The sequence below is a fragment of the Hippopotamus amphibius genome, chromosome 6 (genome assembly GCF_030028045.1).
Source record: "Hippopotamus amphibius kiboko isolate mHipAmp2 chromosome 6, mHipAmp2.hap2, whole genome shotgun sequence".
NCBI classification, from domain to species: Eukaryota; Metazoa; Chordata; class Mammalia; order Artiodactyla; family Hippopotamidae; genus Hippopotamus; species Hippopotamus amphibius.
The window spans coordinates 109,737,962-109,760,343 of record NC_080191.1 but is presented as its reverse complement, the minus strand read 5'-3'; the positions used below and the strand labels follow the sequence as shown (position 1 = coordinate 109,760,343).

The following is a 22,382-nucleotide window of genomic DNA, read 5'->3' as shown; positions in this document are numbered from 1 at the left end:
ATTTTAGGATTTTTTTAAGGATATGAGTCTGTCAGAATCAAATTGATAGCCATTCTATAACTATAAATTACAAAGTGATTTATTAAATTATATGGTTAAAGACAATGTCTTGCTTATAACTATTGCTTTTGTGTTGCTTATATCTATCTCTTTTATTTCAAAGTAGCTGTCACAATATCACAAGGGAACTGAAAACGGGTCTTTAAATACCTAAATATTTGTCTCTAAGGAAAGCAAAAAAGCACATCATATGCTTTAAGTTAATGTGCCACAAACCATCCTGGATTGAGTGCTTGCCTGTATCGGGCACAGTAACCAGCTTATTACACACGCCATCTCATTCAATCCTATTTTAACCAGGTGAGAACTGAGACTCAGATATAGTCAATAAACGGCCCAAGGGCACTAAGTTTTAGAAGCAAAATCTGAACCCTCGTGTATGTTCTCTTCCTTCTGCTTTGCTGTCTTTGCACTTTGGGATGGGGTGGGAGTGCCAGGGACCCAGGGGCTGATGGTGAAGGAGCCGTACCAGGTCCCGCTCCACCTTCAGCCCTCTTTCAACTACTCAGCATTGTTAGCCTCACTTTTCTTTCAGAGCTCGTCTTTTGCTGCTTTTCACAGACTTAGGAAAAATTACTATTTTGTGTCTTTGCTCACGTTTCTTGCACTCTTTCAGGATCCTGGTTGCTACAGGTAGTGGTAGATCCCTGGTCCCATCAGCTCAAGTACAGTATTTGCTTTGAGAAACCCAGCAGGTTTGGGAGGTGTGGACAGACACAGGGAGGCTTGTATCCGGCCATGCACCCTGGAGAGATCACCTAGGTTCCTCAGGCCTGAGTCAGGTATGAATGGGCTGGTGGTAGCTTACCGTGCAAGTTCCTCTCTAAGAAAACAAAACACTATGCACTCGTTCCTCCTGCTGGAATTAAGTGAAAAGTAATTTCTGAATAACGTCTCTTGACCTTTACATCTGGTATCTGTGGACTTTGGAAACTGCTTTGATAGTAGCATATTTGAAATGGACCTTGATCTACAAAATAAACATTTGCAGCTGTTAAAAACCAATACTTAAGACACAGAACTTTTCATTTTTGCCTTTCTCTGGACATTGCAAAATGACACTTTTTTATCTTTGTATAATTCTTGTTGAGCACTAAGATGTTTTTGGTTTTTATATAATTAAGCATTTTAATTCCTTAAGAAATTATACTTGTATCTTGAGGACACTGAAAATTTGGAATTTCAGTGCATTTAGAAGGGGAAATTTTATAAAGCATAGATAATGGAATTAAATATGAACTAACTTTCTAAACTTTGAATGTGGGAACAAACCCCTGAATCCTTAGGAACACAGAGAAGACCTCTGAGCTACCAGGGAGCCAGCCCCCTCACCTGGGCCCAGGACTGTCTTCAGGGTTAAGGTTGCTGGTTTAACGTCCTTGTGTGACTGGTTTTCTTTGTCAACCTTCAGTTCCTCCTGCAGACTGCAAGAGGTATCCCCAGCTGGAAAGGCCCCACAGTAATGAACTCCTGGAAAGATCAACCTAGCAATCTGAATAGCACTGAAAAGCATCATTATTATAGCAGAGAGTTATAGTTAGTGTTCCAAACGATGGCCCTCAGTCATCCAAAAAAGTTTAACAAGCATGTTTAGTTCACTCTGTACAGTGGGAAAAAGGAGAGTGCTGCAATTCAGAAAGATTTCTGTCAAAAAAACTGTTAACGTTAAAAAAAAAAGTCAATGGATGAGTGATCAACTAATAGCTCTGCGGGTAAATGATTTATTTTTCTTCAATAAAGTTACATAAACCAAAAAAGAAAAAAAAAAGGTATGAGTCCTTCCTCCTCTCTACCGCCTTCTTCCTTAGTGTGACAACGATTACTTGCATTTCTACTGTGTGCCAGACCTGTACTGAATGTTCCAGATACAAAGATGCGTAAGGCATGTTCTTTGTCCTCAAAGAGTTTGCTATGTAGTGGTTCAAATGAACACATAAGCAAATAATTCAGATACAACAGAGTATTTTATAGGTTGTGCTCCAAATATTACTGAGGAGCACAGAAGCAAGAATCATGAAATCTTCCTGGGGGAAGCAGGGAAGACCTATCAAGACCAGCTTCAGAATCACGGTGGATTTTCCAGTTAATACTTCATTCTCCAGTGGTGTCAGATATATGAGGTGCAACTCTATTTGGAAAGATTACTAGTTTGGGATTTACCATGGTCGTTCCTCTGGGATTTTAGCCAGTTCTGAGTAAAAACTAGTCTTTGCTAGAGGAAAAAAATAAATTTAAATGTTCTTTCAGGCTGAAGATGGGCAAATTTGTAAATTTTGTACAAAGCAATTTGAACTCCTCAGAAGAAACTCCTTTTTTATAAGTTGAAAATATTGTTGGATATTCTTTACATAATCACAGAACCACTTTACATAAAATCATCTACTTGAGTGTTAAGCAAGGGTAATACAGAGAACCATCTGTATCACTTTATATAATTTAAAATTTTTAATAATTTTTATGCAAACTTTACTTTCACATATAGCAGGTACGTATTCTCTGAGGATAATTCCATGAAAGGCATCCTTAAAGTGAAATCACTGAAAACTAGGATAAAACAGTAAATGTGAAAAAATAACCTAAAAAAAATAGAAAGACAACTTGATTTTAACTCAATTAAGAAAATCTCTACTGTAACTGAAACAGTGTTCTAATTAGTAGGATAGTGAAAATTGAGTTTTTGTATGCTTGGTAACACATTATTAGATTTTCTACTGCATATTTGGCTTTTACAGTATAATAAATATTTTATTTTTACAAAAAACATAAAGGTGCTTCATCGGTTTTTCCAAGGGCCTCTCTCAGTCCTCTGACAGTCAAGGCACTCGGAAGAACTATTCTGTCATCCTTGTTGGCTTTCTCGTTCACTGGGGGCTTGGAACACAATCTCAGCAGTTCTTCATCGCCTTAATTCATTTCATGAAATCTGAAAAATTTCCATTTTCACTTTATAATCAAATTGAATTTGCCTTGCATTTGTTGAGAAACTAGTCTTTGATGGAATGAGTGTCTATACAGATAGATACTGGTATTAAACAGAAATAATGTTTGTGTATTGGGACTAATTTTGTAAGTGGTCACTTCATTAGTATTCTCATTTTGTGATAGCTTTTGTTTCCCTACGCATTTTTTTTTGCATTTTTTTTAAACTGTTGGAATTGCTATGGTGTATTTCTTAACACCTAATAGAACATTTCATTTAATCTCTTTTAATTACTTATATCATTATGTATGAACTCACTTTATAAAAATTATAATCCTAATACAGAAACCAGCTGGATCATGAAAAAAGATGATGATGGTGGTGACGACTGCTATTTGCGAAGCTCCTACTCTGTGCAGGTGCTCTACGTGGCAGTATACAAAGTGACCCTTCCCACAACCCAGCAAGGTTAGTGTCAATCACCCTGACTTCATGGAGGAGGAAACTGAGGAAATTCACACAGGTGGTGAGTGTCTTAAAACTTAAAGACAGCTATTCCAGTTCTCACATTTTTGCTCTACACTACAACGTCTTTCTTTGGTGTAAAGAAGCATTCACTTCAGAGTTTAAATGTGATTTTTGGTGCACAGAATGTGAAATTCATAAAAACTTGATCAGTCCACAGTTGTAGGAATACATTTCTAGATTTTTATATACTTTGACTATTAAAAATCTAGTAAAAATGTTTTTTGCTCTTGTTTGTTTTTGAGAGAGATTCCACAAATACATACCCCCGTCTCAGCAGATTCAAGAGTCAAAAGGAAAGGAAAGATGTGGAATTAATGAAATTAGATTTCTAAAACAAACCTCATAAAATATAGTAATGTTTTAAAAAACTACCTGTCCTCATGAAGTAAATCTAATACTAATAGCTTATTATTATTTTCGAAGTGTCTATTTAATAGAACCTGTGATTGCCACTGGAATTACAGTTATTTTACAATGTATATTTTTTTATAACACATTATTCTAGAATACCAGGATTCAGCTCTGACATATTCATGAGTTGAAGGAAGAAATACAGATATTTTAGTCTTTTTTAACTGCAGAATCGGGAATTTTATGTGGTGAATTTTCAGTTGTTTGAAAGTTTTATTTCTTATTCAAAGAGCAGCTTTGATCATGGCCTTTGGTCAAAGATGCTGTTTTTATTGTTAAAAAAAAATCTCTTCAACATCAAACAGTATATGAGGAAGGATTCTAAAATTAGCCTGTTAGGTCAGGCACAGAGAACGTTATGGTCCCAGGAATAATGGCCTTCCCAGACAAATGCCTCTTAAGATGAGTAAAACTTCATAAGTTATTGCTTTACTGCCTTGGTTTTTAAAAAAAAAAAAAGTTGTCCTCTAGCATGAATAACCAAATGATGATACATTTCATATATACAGCCATTAGGTGTCACTGAGCTGACTTTCAGGCTTAGATCTTTTGGTTTCTTACATTCTCTCCTAAGAAAAATAATGGAATTATACTCTTTAAAGCTGTCAGACCCTTGAAAGTTATTTGTTCACAAACATACCATCATATTTCTGGTATAACATGTCCTCAGAGACTAGCTAGCTCTATGGTTATTTCTGCCTCAGCATGCACTACCAACCTGCTGAGGCATTAAGCCTACTTTTGGGATCTTCTCTTAGAAATATGGGAATTTCCATACTGAAGCCAGCCATCCAGCCATCATGTCTGGTTTTCTGCTCTGAACACAGCTGTGACTTGCATTAGAGGCAGGCATTAAGGTCCCTTCCGTTGCCTACATGGGTAGTAACGTATAGAAGGGAGCAATTCCACTTTCGTTGCATCCAGTGATCTTTCTACAAAGTTAAGAGGACTGATCTTTTGCAATTCTACCCTAGTGTAATTGTGGCTATATTCATATTTATTTAGGCCCCTAATCCCTAACTCAACCTTCTACACTTGGAATTTCAGATTAATTTTAGATTAATTTTATATCACCTTAAGAAAATCCTCTCACTTTTTTGCAACAGGTTTACTGCCACAACAGGTGTCATAGAAAACAACACTACTAAATCTAAGCCAAAATGGAAAAGAAAAAAACTCCTATCAACATGCTCATTGGACACATAGATTTGGTCAAATTTACCACTACTGGCCACCCAACCTACAAATGTGATGGAATCAACGAAGGAACCATTGAAAATTTTAAGAACCAGGCTGCTAGAGATGGGAAAAAGCTCCTTCAAGTATGCTTGGGTCTTGGATAAACTGAGAGCTGACTAATAATAAAAATAAACTGAGACTGTAGCAACAGCACTGATATCTCCCTGTGGCAATTCAAGACCAGCAAGTATAATGTGACCACCACTGATGCCTCAGGACACACAGACCATCAAAAACATGATGGCAGGCACATCTGAGGCTGACTGTGCTGCTCTGATTGCTCGAGCTGGTACCGGTGAACTTGAAGCAGGTGAGGGGGCAGACCTGTGAGCGCGCATGCTCTTCTGGCTTACACCCTGGGTATGAAACAACTAATTCTTAGTGTTAACAAAATGGATTCCACTGAGCCACCCTGCAGCCAGAACAAAAACAAGTCAGCCAGCGCCTACATTAAAAAAACTGGCTCCAACCCTGACACGGCAGCATTTGTGCCAAATTCTGGCTGGAATGGTGACACCATGCTAGAGCCAAGTGCTGACATGTCTTGGTTCAAGGGATGAAAACTCACCGGTAAAGATAGAAATGCCAGTGGAACCACACTGCTTGAAGCTCTGGACTGCATCCTGCCACCAATACATCCAAGTGACACGCCCTTGTGTCTGCCCCTCCAGGACATCTACACAATAGGTGGCAAGGTTGGTACTGCCCCCACGGAGACCTGTGTTTTCAAATCCAGCATGGTGACCACTTCTGCTCCAGTCAACCTTGCCACAGAAATAAAAGTCTGTTGAAATGCACTATGAAGCTCTGAGTGAGGCTCTTCCTGGGGACAATGTGGACTTCAGCGTTAAGAACATGTCTGTCAAAGATGTTCATCACGGCAATAACAACGCAGCTGTTAACAGCAAAAGGACCCACCAATGGAAGCAGCTGGCTTCACGGCTCAGGGAATTATCCGTGGAAAATCTGTGTTGGATTGTCACACAGCTCACCCTGCTTGCAAGTTTGCTGAGCTGAAGGAGAAGTTTGATTGCTGATCGGGGAAGAAGCCGGAAGCTGGCCCCAAATTTTGGAAATCTGGAGATGCTGCTATGGTTGACATGGTTCCTGGCAAGTCTACATGTGCTGACAGCTTCTCTAAATATCCTTCTCTGGGTCATTTTTCTGTTTGTGACATGTGACAAACAGCTGCTGCGGGTGTCATCAAAGCAGTGGGCAAGAAGGCAGCTGGAGCTGGCAAGGACACGAAGTCTGCCCAGAAAGCTGAGGAGGTTGAATGAATATTATCCTTAATACCTGCCACCCAGCCTGAATCGGTGGTGGAAGAATGGTCTCAGAGCTGTTCCTCTCAACTGGCCAGTTAAGTCTAACACTAAAAGAGTGGTTAATGATTAGAGTGCATCATGAGGGCTTTGGAAGGAAAGGAGAGTGTTTCATGGACCATTTGTTTGTGTATGTGATGGTTTTATTAGTTTTTTAAATCATTACTTTCTAATAGAAACAACCTGACCAAAAATCTGTCATAGAATTTTGAGACCCATTAAAACAAAGTTTAATGAGGAAAAAACCCTCTCAAATCTCTAAGATATTTTGTATCTTTTTGCCTCTTTAGATACTAGTAGTCTCATGTAGGAAGTGGAAAATAAAAGCTCTTCCCACTGTTCATTACTGTTTTAGAGCTGTGAAAATTTCTCAAAAGCTCTAACAACTCAGTTACCAGAACATGTTTCTGCTCTATTCCATGTTGTTTCCCCATCTTTTTTTTTTTAATCAAAAGCAGGGATTGTTTTAATTTTTGTTTTAAATTTTATTGAAGTACAGTTGATTTACAATGTTGTGCTAATTTCTGCTATACAGTAAAGTGATTCAGTTTATACACACACACAAACACATTCTTTTCCATATCCTTTCACATTATGGTTTATCACAGGATATTGAATATAGTTCCCTCTGCTGTACAGTAGGACCTTGTTGTTTATCCATTCTATATATAATAGTTTGCATCTGCTAATCTGAAACTCTCGATCCTTCCCTCTCCCACTCCCCTCCCCCTCGGCAACCACCAGTCTGTTCTCTATGTCTGTGAGTCTGTTTCTGTTTCACAGATAGGCTCATTTGTGTCATATTTTAGATTCTATACATAAGTGATAACATATGGTATTTGTGTTTCTCTGTCTGACTTACTTCACTTAGCATGATCATCTCCAGGTCCAACCATCTTGCTGCAAATGGCATCATTTCATTCTTTTTTATGGCTGAGTAATATTCTATTGTGTATATGTACCACATAGTCTTTATCCATTCATCTGTTGACGGACATTTAGGTTGCTTCCATGTCACAGTTATTGTAAATAGTGCTGCTATGAACACAGGAGTGCAGGTATCTTTTTGATTTGTACCATTTTTCTATATTCCACATATATGTGTTAATATACGATATTTGCTTTTCTCTTTCTGACTCACTTCACTCTCTATAACAGTCTCTAGGTCCATCCATGTCTCTACAAATGTCCCAGTTTCACTGCTTTTTACAGCTGAGTAATATTCCATTGTATATATGTACCGCATCTTCTTTATACATTCATCTGTTGATGGACCTTTAGGTTGCTTCCATGTCCTGGGTATTGTAAATAGTGCTGCAGTGAACATTGGAGTGCATGTGTCTTTCTGAATTATGGTGTTCTCTGGGTATATGCCCAGCAGTGGGATTGCTGGATCATATGGTAATTCTATTTTTAGTTTTGGAAGGAACCTCCATACTGTTCTCCACAGTGGCTGTATCAATTTACATTGCCACCAGCAGTGCAAGAGGGCTCTCTTCTCCACACCCTCTCTCCAGCATTTACTGTTTGCAGATATTCTGATGATGCCCATTCTAACCGGTGTGAGGTGATACCTCACTGTCGTTTGACTTGCATTTCTCTAATAATTAGTGATGTTGAGCAGCTTTTCATGTGCCTCTTGCCCATCCGTATGTCTTCTTTGGAGAAATGCCGATTTAGGTCTTCTGCCCATTTTTTGATTGGGTTGCTTGCTTTTCTGATATTGAGCTGCATGAACTGCTTATATATTTTGGAGGGTAATGCTTTTCTGTTGATTCGTTTGCAAATACTCCCTCCCATTCTGAGGGTTGTCTTTTCATCTTGCTTATAGTTTCCTTTGCTGTGCAGAAGCTTTGAAGTTTCATTAGGTCCCACTTATTTATCTTTGTTTTTATTTCCATTACTCTAGGGGGTGGATCAAAAAAGATCCTGCTGTTATTTATGTCGAAGAGTGTTCTTCCTATGTTTTCCTCTAGCAGTTTTATACTGTCTAGCCTTACATTTAGGTCTTTAATCCATTTGGAGTTAATTTTTGTGTATGGTGTTAGGAAGTGTTCTAATTTCATTCTTTTCCATGTAGCTGTCCAGTTTTCCCAGCACCACTTATTGAAGAAGCTGCCTTTTCTCCACTGTATATCCTTGGCTCCTTTGTCATAGATTAGTTGACCATAGTTTATCTCTGGGCTCTCTATCCTGTTCCATTGATCTATATTTCCGTTTTTGTGCCAGTACCATACTGTCTTGATCACTGTAGCCTTGTAGTATAGCCTGAAGTCAGGAAGCCTGATTCCCCCAACTCTGTCTTTCCTTCTCAAGATTGCTTTGGCTATTCGGGGTCTTTTGCATTTCCATATAAATTGTAAAATTTCTTGTTCTAGTTCTGTGAAAAATGCCATCAGTAATTTGATCAGGATTGTGCTGAATCTGTAAATTGCTTTGGGTAGTATAGTCATTTTCAAAATGTTGATTCTTCCAATCCAAGAACATGGTATGTCCCTCCATCTGTTTGTGTCATCTTTGATTTCTTTCATTAGTGTCTTATAGTTTTCTGAGCACAGGTCTTTTACCTCCTCAGGTAGGTTTCTTCCTAGGTATTTGATTCTTTTTGTTGCAATGGTGAATGGGATTGTTTCCTTAATTTCTCTTCCTGATCTTTCACTGTTAGTGTATAGAAATGCAAGAGATTTCTGTGTGTTAATTTTGTATGCTGCAACTTTACCAAATTCATTGATTAGCTCAAGTAGTTTTCTGGTGGCATCTTCAGGATTTTCTATGTATAATATCATGTCATCTGCAAACAGTGACAGTTTTACTGCTTCTTTTCCAATTTGGATTCCTTTGATTTCTTTTTCTTCTCTGATTGCTGTGGCAAGGACTTCCAAAACTATGTTGAATAGCAGTGGCGAGAGTGGACATCCTTGTCTTGTTCCGGATCTTAGAGGGAATGCTTTCAGTTTTTCACCATTGAGAATGATGTTTGCTGTAGGTTTGTTGTATATGCCCTTTATTATGTTGAGGTAGGTTCCCTCTATGCCCACCTTCTGGAGAGTTTTTATCATAAATGGGTGTTGAATTTTGTCAAAAGCTTTTTCTCCATCTATTGAGATGATCATGTGGTTTTTAACCTTCAGTTTGTTAATATGGTGTATCACATTGATTTGTGTTTATTGAAGAATCCTTGCATCCCAGGGATAAACCCCACTTGATCATGGTGTATGAACCTTTTAATGTGCTGTTGGATTCTGTTGGCTAGTATGTTGTTGAGGATTTTTGCGTCTAAATTCATCAGTGATATTGGTCTGTAGTTTTCTTTTTTGTAGTATCTTTGTCTGGTTTTGGTATCAGGGTGATGGTGGCCTCATAAAATGAGTTTGGGAGTGTTCCTTCCTCTGAAATTGTTTGGAAGAGCTTGAGAAGGATGGGTGTTAGCTATTCTCTAAATGTTTGCTAAAATTCACCTGTGAATCCATCTGGTCCTGGACTTTTGTTTGTTGGGAGATTTTTAATCACAGTTTCAATTTCCTTACTTGTGATTGGTCTGTTCATATTTTCTCTTTCTTCCTGATTCAGTCTTGGAAGGTTATACCTTTCTAAGAATCTGTCCATTTCATCCAGGTTGTCCATTTTATTGGCATATAGTTGCTTGTAGTAGTCTCTTATGGTGCTTTTCATTTCTGCAGTGTCTGTTGTAACTTCTGTTTCATTTTTTTTTTTTTTTTGGGGCACACGGGCTTAGTTGCTCCGCGGCATGTGGGATCTTCCTGGAGCTGGGATCGAACCCGTGACCTCTGCACTGGCAGGCGGATTCTTAACCACTGCGCCACCTAGGAAGCCCCTCCTGTTTCATTTTTAACTTTATTGATTTGAGTCCTCTCCCTCTTTCTCTTGATGAGTCTTGCTAGAGATTTATCAATTTTATTTATCTTCTCAAAGAACCAGCTTTTAGTTTTATTGATTTTTGCTTTTTTGTTTGTTTGTTTCTATTTCATTTATTTCTGCCCTGATCTTTATGATTTCTCTGCATCTACTAACTTTGGGTTTTGTTTGCTCTTCTTTCTCTAGTTTCTTTAGGTGTAAAGTTAGATTGTTTATTTGGGATGTTTCTTGTTTCTTGAGGTAGGATTGTATTGCTATGAACTTCCCCCTTAGAACTGCCTTTGCTGCATCCCATAGGTTTTGGATCATTGTGTTTTTATTGTCATTTGTCTCTAGGTATTTTTTGATTTCCTCTTTGATTTCTCCAGTGATCTGTTGGTTATTTAGCAGCATATTGTTTAGCGTCCATGTGTTTGTGTTTTTTACAGTGTTTTTCCTGTAATTGATTTCTAATCTCATGGTGTTGTGGTCAGAAAAGATGCTTGATACGATTTCAATTTTCTTAAATTTATGAAGGCTTGATTTATGACCCAAAATGTGATCTATCCTTAAGAACGTTCCATGTGCACTTGAGAAGAATGTGTAATCTGCTGTTATTGGATGTAATGTCCTATAGATACCTATCAAATCAAGCTGATTTACTGTGTCATTTAAAGCTTGTGTTTCCTTATTAGTTTTCTGTCTGGATGATCTGTCCATTGGTGTAAGTGGGGTTTACAATTCCTCACTATTATTGTGTTACTGTCCATTTCCTCTTTCATAGTTGTTAGCATTTGTCTTTTGTATTGAGGTGCTCCTATATTGGGTGCATAGATATTTATAATTGTTATCTCCTCTTCTTGGATGGATCCCTTGATCTTTATGTAATGTCCTTTCTTGTCTCTTGTAACATTTTTTATTTTAAAGTCTATTTTATCTGATATGAGTATTGCCACTCCAGCTTTCTTTTGATTTCCATTTGCATGCAATATCTTTTTCCATCTCCTCACTTTCAGTCTCTATGTGTCCCTGGGTCTGAAGTGGGTCTCTTGCAGACAGCATATATATGGGTCTTGTTTTTGTATCCATTCAGCCAGTCTGTGTCTTTTGGTTGGTGCATTAGTCCATTTACATTCAAGGTAATTATCGATATGTATGTTCCTATTACCATTTTCTTAATTGTTCTGTTTTTGGTTTTGTAGGTCCTTTTCTTCTCTTATGTTTCCCACTTAGAGAAGTTCCTTTAGCATTTGTTGTAGGGATGGTTTGGTGGTGCTGAATTCTCTTAGCTGTTGCTTGTCTGGAAAGCTTTTGATTTCTCCCTCAAATCTGAATGAGATCCTTGCTGGGTAGAGTATTCTTGGTTGTAGGTTCTTTCCTTTCATCACTTGCACTATATCATGCCACTCCCTTCTGGCTTGCAGAGTTTCTGCTGAGAAATCAGCTGTTAACCTTATAGGAGTTCCCTTGTATGTTATTTGTCGTTTTTCCCTTGTTGCTTTTAATAACTTTTCTCTGTCTTTAATTTTTGTCAGTTTGACTACTATATGTCTTGGCATGTTTCTCCTTGGGTTTATCCTGCCTGGAATTCTCTGCACTTCCTGGACTTGGGTAGCTATTTCCTTTCCCATGTTAGGGAAGTTTTCAACTATAATCTCTTCCAATATCTTCTCGGGTCCTTTCTCCCTTTCTTCTCCTACTGGGACCCCTGTGATGCGAATGTTGGTGCGTTTAACATTGTCGCAGAGGTCTCTTAGGCTGCCTTCAGTTCTTTTCATTCTTTTTTCCTTATTCTTTTCTGCATCAGTGATTATCACCATTCTGTCTTCCAGGTCACTTATTCACCCCTCTGCCTCAGTTAATCTGCTATTGGTTCCTCCCAGTGTATTTTTCATTTCAGTTATTGTGTTGCATATCTCTGTTTGTTCTTTAATTCTTCTAGTTGTTTGGTAAACTTTTCTTGCAACTTTTCGATCTTTGCATCCAATCTTTTTTCAAAGTCCTGGATCATCTTCACCATCATTATTCTGAATTCTTTTTCTGGAAGGGTGCCTATCTCCTCTTCATTTAGTTGTTTTTCTGGGGTTTTATCCTGTCTCTTCATCTGGCACAAAGTCCTCTGCCTTATCATTTTCTCTATCTTTCTGTGGCTGTGATTTTCAGTTCCACAAGATGAAATACTGCTGATACTACTTGATACTGCTGTCTGCCCTCTTGTGGAGGAAGCTATCTAGGAGGCTTGTGGGTGCTTCCTGATGGGAGGGACTGATGGTGGGTTGGGCTGGGTGGGCGGAGCTCAGTACAACTTTAATCTGCTTGTCTGACAACGGGTGGGGCTGCGTTCCCACCCTGTTGGTTGTTTGGCCTGAGGCGACCCAACATTGGAGCTTACAGGCTCTTTGGTGGGGCTAATGGTGGACTCTGGGAGGGCTCACGCCAATGAGCACTTCTCAGAACCCCTGCTGCCAGTGCCCCTGTCTCCTTGGTGAGCCACAGCTGCCCCCCACCTCTGCAGGCAATTTTCCAACACCAGCAGGTAGGTCTGGTTCTGTCTCCTATGGGGTCACTGCTCCTTCCCCCTGGGTCCTGGTGAGCACACTTTTTTGTGTGCCCTCCAAGAGTGGAGTCTCTGTTTCCCCCAGTCCTGTGGAGGTCCTGCAATCAAATCCCGCTGGCTTTCAAAGTCTGATTCTCTGGGGACTCCTCCTCCCATTGCTGGACTCCCAGCTTGGGAAGCCTGACGTGGGGCTCAGAACCCTCACTTTAGTGGGTGGACTTCTGTGGTATAAGTGTTCTCCAGTTTGTGAATCATCCCCTCAGCATTTATGGGATGTGATTTTAACGCGACTGCGCCCCTCCTACCATCTCATTGCGGCTTCTCCTTTGTCTCTGGATGTGGGGTGTCTTTTTTGGTGAGTTCCTGTCTTTCTGTCGATGATTGTTCAGCAGTTAGTTGTAATTCCGGTGCTCTTGCAAGAGGGAGTGAGTGCACGTCCTCCTACTCCGCCATCTTGATTCCTCCCTTTCTTTTTGAAATATAGTTTTGTCTGGATATATGCCCAGGAATGGGATTCTGGATCATATGGTAGTTCTATTTTTAGTTTTCAAAAAGCAGGGTTTCTTTTGTTTTGCTTCTGCTTTGTTTCACTGAACCTAATGACCCTGCATCTTTAATTTTTTCTCTTAACCTGTCTACCTTCTTTGCACAACTTCTTGTCTTTTCTCAGTTCTGTATTCCTTTCCGGCCAGATTTCCTTTCCTGCCTTTGTCCTAAGTTTGTCCCTGTCCTGAATTGCTGTCAAGGCCTTTCCTGTGCTCTCACTCCAGTGAGGCTGTGCTCACCCTGAGTGCAGCGGGCATCCGTCCCTGCTACCCAGCAGCTAATTATCAGTACACGAAATGTGGAAATGCATTGGCTATGGACAATAATGGTAATATAAATAAAGAAACAATGACTAAATTTAAAACAAAGTAAACCCTATTATAGTCATGGGAATCTAGAAACAATGCCCTGGTATTTACAGTGTTCCTATATTAATGTATTCTAGGAAACAGGATACAATCAAATTCATGATAGTTAAAAGCTTTCTAAGTAAATAGTTACTATATTTTCATAGGAAGTGTGTGAAAGGAAGAATGGATAGATGTGTTCTGTGAAATCGTGAGGCAACAAGGAGCTGTGAGAATGGCACTTTAATATTTAAGGCCCTGAGCCGTAGAACGAGGAAATCCTAAGCTCTACCAGTGGTGAGGGTGGAACTACTAGATTCATTTGAACATAAAGAGAAAAGACGTTATTGAGTTCTGGAACTGGGAAGAAAAAGAAATGAAGACAATCAAAGAATACCTCCAGTGGAAGACACCAGGAGGAAGACGAACAGGCAAACAAAACTTCCTGAGTGTAACTTTCTTGTAAAAAGGGAGGGGAGTAGAAGTGAAAGCAGAAAAGAAGAATCAATGAGACTGCTGCTTACAAAATTTTAAAAGTTTTAAAATGATGGACTAGTGACTAAACTACAGTGTGAGTGACTAGCACTTCTTCTATGTAAATGAAACCTACAGCCAGTTATGAACATATTTTTAAGGGCTGTTTTTTAAGATATTAAATACTTCTACCCTACACACAGTATTATGGATATTTTATATTTTTCATTCAATGTCACTGATTGGTTCTCAGATTTTCTCAATTATATATATTCTCAAGGTAGCAAGTTTTCTACCAAGGCAACTATGTCATTGTTATTTAATTATCTACTTATCCATAAAATAAGAGCTGTTTTCCGTTTAACTGGATATGAGAAAATAAGGCCAATAGCAGAAGAGAACTGTTCTGCAAACAGTGGGGATAGGAGAAGGCAGTGGGAGGCCTGCAAAAAGCCTGTAATTTTGAAATCGATATGGTCGTTTATATAAAACTGGAGGTGAACTGAGAAAAGCTAGAGGACCAAACTTCTGAATAATAATAGACATGGCTTTGAGAGGCATGAGGGAACTTTCTGACATGGTGATAATGTTCAGAACTTTGATCTGATTGCTGATGACATGGGTGTATTCCTGTCTTAAAAGTCACTGAGCTGTATAATGCATAAATAAAACAATGTTTACACATTCTGCTGTATGTAAGTTACATCTTACTTTTTTAAAGACAGGGAAAAAACTCACTTGAATTCTACTGAGTACTTCAGACTAAGGTATTATTTTAGTTTTTATTATTTCTACTGGATATACACCAAGTATCATCTTTGATGTTACTTTTAAACTGTTCTTTAAAGGGATCCTAGGAAGAAAAACTAGCCAATATATTTCATTTATAACTGTCATGAGCTGAAATTTCCCAACACTAACCTCTGTTTCAGAATCCTGCTGCTGCTTCTGCACTATTAGTCGGTGTCAGCAGGGGGTTAACAGCACTCAATTTAACCTTGCTATTTGTACTCTGTTTTGATTTTTTTCCCTTTTTTCCTCATTTAACTTCCTTACATGGTTTCCCCATTTTAAAGATCGTGCATGCACCATGGGGTCTGTACACTGAACGACCGTAGTGCAGATAAGCACACAATAAAAGCACCTTTAAAGATAATGTAAAGCTACAAGACCTTTCTTCTTCTCTGGGAGTATAGAGGCATTGCTGCGAAAATCACTGGAAAATCACTGGAACAAGAGAAAAACTGAGCAAGTCTACTCACGCTGTTATTTTTCTGAGAAGATTATAGACCTGTTTAAACTATGTAAGAATTATACAGGTATGGATTAATTATTGGTTTTATGTCCAGATAGAGGGGTATCTCTGTGACTGTCCTCCCTGCAGCTAGACATGCGCAGAGGCTTCTCAGCAGAAGCACTTCCTCTCTCTCCCTCACATTAAAATTCTAAAACCTGTTATGGCCTGGGGCCACATCCACTACTGACTGTTCTCCCAATTCCACCCCCCACGGCCCTCCTGACCTGCCCCCCTTCCACGGCCCTTTAATCTAGTAAATGTTGAGCTCTTCCAGTTCAAAACACAGTCTCCAGCAGCAGGATAGGGTAAAGCGGGTAAATTGAAGAGGGATGCCGAAACCCCACACCTGTCCCTTCCCCTGCTCCAGAATCCTGGTGAACTTAAAGAATCATCACTCTTATGAATGGTTATTTATTTAAGTCTGTTTCTTTTTTATGTATTCACTAATTTGTGGTAGTTTTTAGATTCCACATATAGGTGATATCATACAGTATTTGTCTTTCTCGCTTACTTCACTTAGTATGATAATCTCTAGGTCCATCCATGTTGTTGCAAATGGTATTATTTCATTCTTTTCTATGGCTGAGTGATATTCCATCGTACATATATACCATGTCTTCTTTTTCCATTTATCTATTAATGGACAGCTAGGCTGCTTCCATATCTTGCCTATTGTAAATAGTGCTGCTATGAACACTGCGGGGTGCATGTATCTTTCCAAATTAGTGTTTCTGTGTTTTTGGATATATATCCAGAAGTGGAATTGCTGGGTCATATGACAGTTCTATTTTTAGTTTTTTGAGAAATCGCCGTACCGTTTTCCATAGTGGCTGTACCAACTTACAAGGGTAAGTCAAAAATTATCCACACTCTGGTTATATTAACACTTTTGTTGGCCACACTGTCTTATCAGCGCTTTCTGTTCAAGGCTACTGTCTCCCCTGTCACTGCTGTGGAGGTGTGAACATGTTACATCAGTTCATTTGTAACTGGGGTGTGAGCAAAAATGGATGTCCCACCTGTGATTTGCACGAAAGAAGAGTAGCGTGCAGTGATTTTTTTGTGGTCTGAGGGTGTACCTGATGCCATTATTTATCGAAGAGTTTGTGCACGGTATGGAGAAAGTGTTTTGTCTCAAAGAAGGTCCCCCATAGTCCTGATCTTGCTCCATCGGACTTTCACTTGTTTGGTCGGCTGAAAGCATCCCTACAAGGACAAAGATTCACTTCTGATGAAGAAATGAAGACACCGGTGCATTCCTGGCTTGCAGCACAGCCTAAAACATTTTTTAACGAGGGAATATGAAAGAAAGCTTGTTGACAAATGGACAAAGTGTACTGAAAAGCAAGGAGACTATTTTGAAAAATGATGTATTTGTCTTTTCTAAAAGTTAATTAAAGTAAATTCTACAGCCAGGGTGGGGATAATTTTTGACTCACCCTCGTACATTCCCACCAACAGTGCAAAGGTTCCCTTTTCTCCACCACCTCACCAACATTTATTTGTGTTCTTTTTGATTATAGCCATTCTGATAGCTGTGAGGTGGTATCTCATTGTGGCTTTGATTTGCATTTCCCTGATGATGAAGGATGTTGAGCATCTTTTCATGTGCATTTCCTCTTTGGAAAAATGTCTATTCAGTTCTTCTGCCCATTTTTTAATTGGGTTGTTTGTTTCTCTGATGTTGAGTTGTATGAGCTATTTGTATACGTCGGATATTAATCCCTTATCAGTCATATTTTATGAATAGTCTCTGTCTTTCTCTGAGTGGGTACTGAGTAAAACACCAGATTGGTGGAAATGGAAAAGAATGAGGGCTGGCTCAAATTCTGGCAATCCCATAAGAGACACTCCCTTGGAGTTTAAACAGGAAGGAGAGCCCAGCTTCCTTGTCCTCAGCCCCCAATCCCCTTCATTTCCGACCACCGCTTTGCACAACTCCAGCACATTCCTCTCCTAGTGCAGGGCCTGAGATTCCACTCCTTTCATCTTCATATGCTGGGCACCAGGTGCTGGGCACACCAAAGTGAAAACAACAACAAAAACACATCCAGTGACTTGGAGGTGAGGGAGACCCAGATCTTATGGAAACATGCGTTCCAGTTATCCCAACCAGGGATTCTGAAAGCATTTCTCCACAGATGGACTGCTTTGGTGATTATGGAGTATAACAATGCAATATTGTAACAGTCTACTATCACATTGGGTGACATACATCCTGGTTTATACCTGTTGTCCTGGCATATTTATTGTTAATAACAGCATCCCCTTTCACTCCCCAAAAGTCTGGCTGATAAATTATATGTTCACTCAGGGGAGAGGCTGGGACTGTTCGACAAAGTCCAAAATATAATCAAATGACATTAAGTATTTCAAAGTTAATGTGGTAGCACTGGGGTTTTAAAGTATTACAAATGCAAATGTTCATTAAATGTTCTTCAAAACAAAACAAAAAACTCTTTGGAAAGAGGTCATTAACTATGATATAATTCCTACATGATGCCTATAGCATTACTATATAATTAATGTGGAGTAACCACCTAATATTTAAAACATTAAGTCAAACTTACTGGCATAAAGTCTTCAAAAAAAGAATAAACTTCAATTGGGGACTTCTCAGCTTTAATAATAAAATTAAATGTTTAAATTTTTCTTGTTCCCAGTTCTTTATAATTAAAGGTAACCAATCATGGGCCTTCAAGAGTTACTGACTTTAAAATTTGACAAATATTTTACATTTATCTTTTCTTTTATTTATCTTTTTTAAAGACAGATTATCTCCTATAAATTATTCTGCACATTTAAGTGTATAGGTACGAATATGAATTAGTAAAACATGCTTTAGTAAGAAAGTTTGTTTTCTGATTTAATACTAATAACCATTGTTAATGTACTATAAGATCCTACTTAAGAGAGATACCGATTCCAATTATTACAGTTAATGGCCTTCAGTTTTCTCATCTTGCCTTAGTCTAGGACATTAAGCACGCAGAACCCAAAATTTAATTATCACCTGTTAATACTGGCTCTAAGTTCATGTCTCTCCTTTCAGGATGTAACTTCACAGTTGAGCCAGTTAGAAACCATTCTCTTCCTCCTCAAAATATCAGCCTGCTAACTATACCCACCGTATACAGATCATGGATTTACTGAGACTTCCGAGATGGAATTTGCTGCCTCTTGCCTCTAGGGACTGCTAAATAAAATTATTATTTTTGCTCATTTATCATTCTGTTTAAATCTCTAGATTATATAGAGATTATATTTTCTTCCTTGAATTTACTTATATACCTTAAAAACCATTCCAAAAGTAGAGAATTATGTTTTTCTATAATAATAAAAGGCAAAAATAAAAAGAAATCTATACTCATTCCTATTTGGACATCACAAGATATGACAAAACATCAGAGGATGTGGCACAGAAAGAGGGTCAGCTTATTATGAAACCCTATTGATATGAACTGGAGAAATGTGCCATTCATTTACAGGAATTTATTAGAAACTTTATCCCCTGTACCCTCCTAATATATGTACATTCCACTGAAATCTAATTTTATCACTTCATCCAAGGGAATCAAACTCTGGGAAATTAATTTGTGCTAACCAAACTCACAAGAGATTGATTTATAAACTAGTAAATCACATTTTAACTTGCCATGAGAAAGTACCTGATCCAAGAACCAGAAAAACTCATCTGATGTTTTTGAGTTCCCACTACTCTCAGTTCAGGTACTACAGTGACTAGAAAGGTGAAAAACACTCGATCTTTAACGGGTTCATGATCTGGTGAGAGGGCCTGGACACAAGACAATAACTGCATGAGTGCATACAGTGGATAAATGTAGAGAGGAGACCTCCTTCTCTCTGCTACGCAGACTCTGACAGTCAGGAAGCCACATTACACTTCAGAAGGATTGTCAGTGGGTGCATTTTGAAGTACCTTTCTCTCCAGCCAGTATTGGTTAATAAATTATCTTTCCCTTTTCTCTGCATGTTTAGGTATAAAGAACCATGACCAGCTGTCTATAAATCAGGCCATCTTTGCTCTTGGATACTCTGCAAATTTTCTTAAACTATAACATGTCCAGAACCACAAAAAGCTCCTTTTTATCAGTCTCTTTATTTCTGTGCTTGAGTCACAGCTAACTTGTAGGTTGATTCTAAAGTTGGTGCATAAGGCAAAAATTGTACATAGTTAAAGTAGTCTTAAAAATTCCATGACAGCCTATAAATTAGAGTGTATGTGGGTTTTATAAAACAACATTCAGTAGTATCTATGTGTAATGTTTAGTAAAACATGATATAAGGGATACATAATCCAAAAGTATTTTAATTGCAGTATTTTAATGTATTTATATGAAGGAACTTATATAAATTGAACATATGTATTATGCATGTCCTCCTCATAACATTTGTAGATTTCTTCCACTGAATAAATTTCAGGTGGGCCACTGCCTAACAATATGTATTGATATACTTGTCTTTTAAATTACAAGGTAGATTGTGCTGCTTTTGAAGAACTTTCCTGTAGTCAGCTTCTTGTAGACATTTTATCTCTCCTAGATTTGGATGTTAGTCATGCTTTTCTCTAATTACTACATTTACCCAAACATATCATGCAACTGGCTGGCACCGAGCCCATGTTCTATCCCTGACGGTGGACAGCTAACTAGCCTACAAGGAAATCAAACCCCGACCTTGATGTGATTTGCACTGCACTCCATCAGCTAGGCCTCGGCACCCACATACCTGGAATGATGAGATCATTTCACCTAGCAAGCACACTGACGCAGGAGTAGCTGTGTATATGTGCTTTGGCCCGCATCTACTGTGTGACGTTGCTCGCTATAATAATTTTAGGTTATCACTGATGATCGTTTATGGTACTAACTGTTGCCTAATTATTTTCACAATGAGATGCATATTATTTCTACCTTTAGGAGACTGGAGTTTGAAGGATGTGCAAAAACCCTGATGTGAAAGAAACCAGGAGGATGGTTTCCACATCTACTAGATCAGTCAGTGGTCAATTTAACTATTAGACCCTCGTCATTATATAATATTGGGAGGACCTGGTGAAAGATGGTTTTTAGAATCTGAAATTGAAAGTGTACAGAACTCAGGCTCTGGAATCCAATAGGTGTGTGTGAATCTCACCTGCTCACCTTACTGGCTGGAAGACCTCTAGCAAGTTACTTTAAACTTTTCAAGCCTCAGTTCCTTATCTCCCTTCCGGTTTTTGAGACAATTAAATGAAATAACAGATAAAGTGCTTAGCATAGTACCTGGTATATAATTAGAGCCTAATAAATATTATTTGTTTTTTCATCTTAATAATAATATTTGGAATTTCAAGTTTTCAACAACTTTTATACACCTCTTGTATGTGCACCTGTATCAGATGAAACCTATAGTTAATTTCATTTTTCTCCCTAGAAACAACTAGATATATAACCACATTTATGTTAATGAGGACACACATAGTCATTACCAACTCCCAACACCTATTTTTGGTGTCTTCAAGTTACTTATTCGTCCCATGATATTTTCTTAATCTGCTATAATGTGAGATTTATGGCTACAGATGAGAGGTATTTAAAAGCAGAACAGGAAACCACACAAGTTTCTTAAAATAAGAACACAAAGTGAGCTCAGACACATGATGTTTATATACCTATCGACAAGGGAAATTTAGTCAGTAAGCAGAATATACTCAAAGCTAACCACAAATGAGGAGTAAAAGAATACCACAGTTTACTTTAAAATTATACACATCTTACTTTCATTAGTGTATATAGGAATTTCATTCAAAATGCTTTTTAAAAAAATTTCAAGCTATGTGTGCCCCACCTGAATAATTCTACTGTGGTATTGATTATACTCTTACATGTTTGTGACACGAAAGCTGAATATGAGGTGTGTTTTGCCCTTCACAACCTTAATAGCATGTATGCTATGTAACCAAATCCCGTCTTCTGCAGGGACCAGCAAGTCAAGCTCATATTTCTCAGAATATGTCAGCCATTGGCAGCAAAATGTTTGCAGGCAGCTCTCAATTTTTTTATTCATGTGTAATAGATGTATTTACTTAAGATTTTTTTAAGTGTATTGATTAAAAATTTCAGTAAGAAAATTGGTATGGGGATAGGACAAAAAGTACAAAAGTTACACAACTGTCTGAAGTTGTGGAGACTGAACTATAAACAAAGGTGGATAACTGATGATATCTTAACTTAAAATATTATTTGTCCTGACGGACCTCAATTTTGCTTAAGAAAAGACTAACATTAATACTACTCTTATTTGACAAATCTCTGACTCCCTTTATCACATTTTTAGCAGTAGTGATTTACTAACATTTGTGCAAACACTGTATTGTGGTCTACAGACTTCTCAGGTACAGAAATGTGTCTTTTGAACTAGTGCTGCTATATTTAAATTTCTATAATCTTTGGGAGAGTGGCTCCCTCTCAAAAGTATATTGATACCGTTTTGTCATGAGAATGAATATCTGGGGAGTCAGTAAAGCATTGGAGATTTTAAAACGTAAATTATAAAGCAGCTCTTCACACCTGAAGAAATGTTCCACAGAGATTCCCGCGTGTTTCCTCAAGACTGTACTGATGGAGTTCTAACTATATCTCAGGCATGGTGCTAAACCCTGGGTATAGAGGGGTAAAGAAAATGGACGTGGTTTCTACCCTCCTGAGCCACTCAGCTAATGGGAGACACAGACAGGAGACAATTAAATACACCTCTCTGAGGAGGTGACATTGCAGCTGAAAATCTGAGAGGGGTGAGGGCAGGTTAGGTGCAAGCAGAAGGA

The 22,382-nt window shown here is 38.3% G+C and overlaps 1 protein-coding gene, 1 long non-coding RNA gene and 1 pseudogene across 4 annotated transcripts in view; 1 reads left to right on the top strand and 2 right to left on the bottom strand.

The window, feature by feature from the left end:
* Positions 1-22,382, bottom strand: part of LOC130856019 (ubiquitin-conjugating enzyme E2 E2) — a 429,172-nt gene that overhangs the window by 301,037 nt on the left and 105,753 nt on the right. The gene's annotated exons all lie outside the window — the stretch shown is intronic.
* The window catches only part of LOC130856023 (uncharacterized), a 118,481-nt gene that overhangs the window by 30,435 nt on the left and 65,664 nt on the right, over positions 1-22,382 (bottom strand). The window lies entirely within an intron of this gene.
* Positions 5,802-6,703, top strand: LOC130856020 (elongation factor 1-alpha 1-like; annotated as a pseudogene).